The sequence below is a fragment of the Canis aureus genome, chromosome 23 (assembly GCF_053574225.1).
Source record: "Canis aureus isolate CA01 chromosome 23, VMU_Caureus_v.1.0, whole genome shotgun sequence".
In the NCBI taxonomy this organism is placed as follows: domain Eukaryota; kingdom Metazoa; phylum Chordata; class Mammalia; order Carnivora; family Canidae; genus Canis; species Canis aureus.
This window is the reverse complement of record NC_135633.1, coordinates 24,368,011-24,371,922: the sequence shown is the minus strand read 5'-3', so window position 1 is coordinate 24,371,922 and position 3,912 is coordinate 24,368,011. Positions and strand designations below refer to the sequence as shown.

At 47.0% G+C, this 3,912-nt stretch overlaps 1 pseudogene; it reads right to left on the bottom strand.

Annotated features, from left to right (window-relative positions):
• Positions 1 to 471: 471 nt before the first annotated feature.
• On the bottom strand, positions 472 to 2,074 carry LOC144295176 (ubiquitin carboxyl-terminal hydrolase 17-like protein 6; annotated as a pseudogene).
• Between the last annotated feature and the right edge of the window lie 1,838 nt (positions 2,075 to 3,912).

Here is a 3,912-nt window from a genome sequence, read left to right as displayed (position 1 = left end):
ATACTTCTGTTCAGGCAAATATTTTTTCGATATAAATAGAAGATAAGCAATGGGAAGTAGGGAGCATGATGAGAGGGTCGAACATACTTCAAATCCAGGTCCTCAGCATCATATCCACTCTCAATCCTGACTGCTCACTGCCTCTCACCTGCAAGTTGCCCCTACTCTCCCCAAGGCTGAAGGAGAGGCCGGTTCCTGGATAGACCCCATATGAATCCACACTATTCCAATATAAGATCATGACAATGAACCCGCTTTAAATGTCAGTGTCCTCTAGCTTCAGTTGAAGGCCATAGCCCATGAACACACCCAGATAGATGGTTCTTCCATACATACAGAACACACATTTCACACAACACCAAATATTTCCAGTGTGGGACTGTGTTTGGGTTTGGTGAGTGAGTGACACCGTGTGTGTGTGTGTGTGTGTGTGTGTGTGTGTGTGTGTGTGTGTGCCCATGTGCAACAAAGTTAGTAGACACATCCCTGCACTGCTTCCCTAGACCTCTGTCCATTCTTGCTCGTCCTCTTGGTTGGTCTGGCTCTCCCTGGCACATGCGGGACTTTGGCCATGTCCCCGGACACCTGAGGTGGGATCATCCCAGCTGCAGTGTGGAGCAGGTCCATGGTTTGCTGAGGATGCTTCTTGGGCATCTCATGTCTGTATTTGGAGTGCTGAAGGATGACTGCATTCTCAGGAAGAGCAATTTCTCTTCTCCTGACATGAAGTTCAGGCTTAGGTCGGTTGCGTTCTTGGAGGCATCTCCCCGGTCTAATGTGGTTTGTTGCCTTGAGGTCTCTTCCCCATGCTCCTCCGACTCAGCAAGGTTCACAGTGGGATCTCTTCTGCTCTCTCCTGAGGCCTCACCCACCTCCGCGGGGTCTGCCTCAGGAGATGCGATTCCTCCCTCGACTGACCCACTCACAAGGTCTCTTTCCATATCGGTCTTCTGCATATAAAATAGGACATAGGCAGGTTGGCGCAGGGCACAAGTCACAACGCAGGCGCTGACCTTAGCATCATCCATTTTATGCCACTGGCCATTTCCTGCCTTTACGAAACAGAAATAACGTCCGCTGTGGCAACTCCACCCAGCATGCACCAGCACGGCATAGAGCACATAAACCAAGGGTCCTGCCCTCTGCTCAGACAGGTAGTGTTGCATGTCAAGGCACTTAGGATATTGCACCTCCTTAGTCATTTTGTTGCCTGTGAAGTCTGAGAATCATTTCAAGACCAGGATGAGGACTTTTGCACAACTGTGCAAAGTCAACACCTTGGAGCAGGCACTTTCTCTAGCCCCTTACTACAATGGTAGGCATTTTCACCTTCAAGCATTTCGGGCTTCACCAACTGCTCCAAAGCTTGGCTGACACTCTGAGCAGCCCCGATGTCCAAGCTGATGTCCAGGTAAGGTTCCAGAGTGCTGGAAATGCTTTGGCAGTGGAGACACTGGATTTGTGACCTCCAGTACCCCCCAAAGATATGCTGGAATGAGGGTGCTGTCCTGAGCATGCTGAGAGTCTGAGGGCTTGTCTTCAGGCAAGCATGCTTGCTGCATTGCATCCAGAATGAACATGAGATACTCATGGGCATCTTCTTGCTTGTGTGTGTGGAAGGCGGCGAGCAGGAGTGGAAGGGGTCGGAGCACACGTCCAGGATGGCAGAGAACCCGGGTCATGTGAGCCTGCAGAGTGCACAGCATGCAGGATGTCTGCTTCCTACAGGCTGTCCCATGTTTCTGGACAGCATGTAGCTGGCAAGGGGCTCTGTGTAGGTCAGACACTGTAGGGTTGCATTCACGTAGCAAGTGTTTCCCACGTTCTGAAGCCCAGCTCCCACCTGGGAAAGGCCCTCCCAACTCAGAGGCATCTTGGTGGGAGGCCGCCCTGCTGATGCGGGAGCCAAAGGATCAGTCAGGGAGGAAAGTGTCTTTGATGCAGGGGATGTCTTCTCAGGCAGAGAGGGTCCTCCGTGGACTTCAGCACCACCTCTCTTTGACCAGCATGATTGGGGTTTGGGAGAGTCGTTGAACTGAGACTCCTCTGAGTGGTGGAGGTAGGCAGCCTCCATGTCGGCAGAAACAGTGTCCACAAGATAAATTCAACCAGGAACTTCAGGTTCTCTGAAGCTTCTCTCACTGAGCCAGTTTCCAAATGGCAGATAGTGACACTTACCTCCACCTTTTATGGCTTTTGGGCCCTGGGATAAGGCACAAAATCCTCTAATCTACTCTAATCGCTTGATTGGATTACGGGATTTGGGGGTGGTCCCGTTCTCATAGAGAACATTCAGGTCAGCCCACCTCCTAATCTTGCCTCCCAAAACAGGCAACACTTTCAGATTCTTCTCAACCTCCTTAACTGTCCTTGCACTTTTCTGAACAGAATTTGTTCAGAGTTTCTATGTTCAGAGGAAATCTTTTTGAAAGTCCTTTTCCTTAGAATAACCACAAGTGAGCCAAGGAGTATCAGATGTGAGTCCTGTAGGACAGGGAAGATCACTTTCCCAAAGGAGCTGAGATATGACATAGGAACACGTTCTCCTCACCAGCCAGAATGTTTGTAGCTGTAACCAATTATTTGGGAACATGGCATCCATTGCTTTGCTTCTACACCTTCATCTCTCTCTACTATGTTTCCAATATACAAAGATTATGAAGGTTTAGATGAATATCATTTTCTACCTAGGTGTGTCTTGGGTCTACAACAAAAGAATTCCTCTGGCTGGTTTTATGCTTTGGGAAACATTCCTTTAAAACTCCTTTTCCTACAAGTCTATATCTTAAATCCAGTTTTTATATGCCTAATTATAAGTGTTCCTCAGGTAATTCTACACCAATATCCTTTATATACTTTTGATTTAATTGGAGTATGTTGTAGGCTTGCACATTTTTTACACATTATGTTTTGGCAGTTGTAGATGCAGGGAGGAAGGCACTGCGTTAGATCGTGGTTTGGAAATGTCATTATGGCTTATTCTGCTTACAGAATTGGTAGTGTCTGCTGAAAATTTTGAGTTGACAAGACAATTCCTACTTTTGACCATGACCATTTCCAGTTTATGAATTTGGATAAGTCTTAGGAAAGGTGGAAACCAAAGTCCATTTGTCTTCTTTACTAAACAGAGGCCAAGAGAAACAGGAGCATTTTGCCAGGCCTTCGTTAGTGACTGGGCTTTAGAAGCACTGGGGCCCTGCTGAATTCTTGACGTTCACTCGTCATCACTGGACACTAAGAGAATAAACGTGTCATCCCGTAAGCCACCATATTTTAGGATATCTATTCTGTAACCACGGAGTCCAAAAAATTTTTTGTGTAGGATGCTCTTTATGATATCTCCGCTTTTAACTGGAAGTTTTAATTGACAAAATGAATATTACATCATGAATATCCTCAAACTTTGACCCCATTTTCATTGCCATTAGCTCTAAATCAAGCAGAAGTGTTGGTAAAATACCAATAGTCAGGAAACAGGAGTCCTGAGGTTAATTCCCACGCTAAAATGTACCACTATGATTTCACTTGCAGAAATTTTGGTATCCACCAAATCCGCATGGACTTACATCTCCATTCAGAGAGACACACACACACACACACACAGGCACACACACATAGTCATTGAAATCGTTCTGATGAGGGCATCATTAGCTTCCTTGCAGCTGCTGATGGGCTCAATCCTTGCTGCAGCTAAGAGGATTTGATGGATGTCTTTCAAGTGGCTGAAACGTCACGTGACCTTGGGGCAGTATAAATGTCCGGGAGGAACGGAAGAGGCCATTTATGATCATTCCTCTGGACACATAGTCTCCTGCAGTGGAGTCTGTCCAGGACCTTTTCAGCCTCTCCTGACAGACGGAAAGTCCACAACTGCACTTCAGGTGAGCTTTTCGGACCACTGTTCCTACCTTC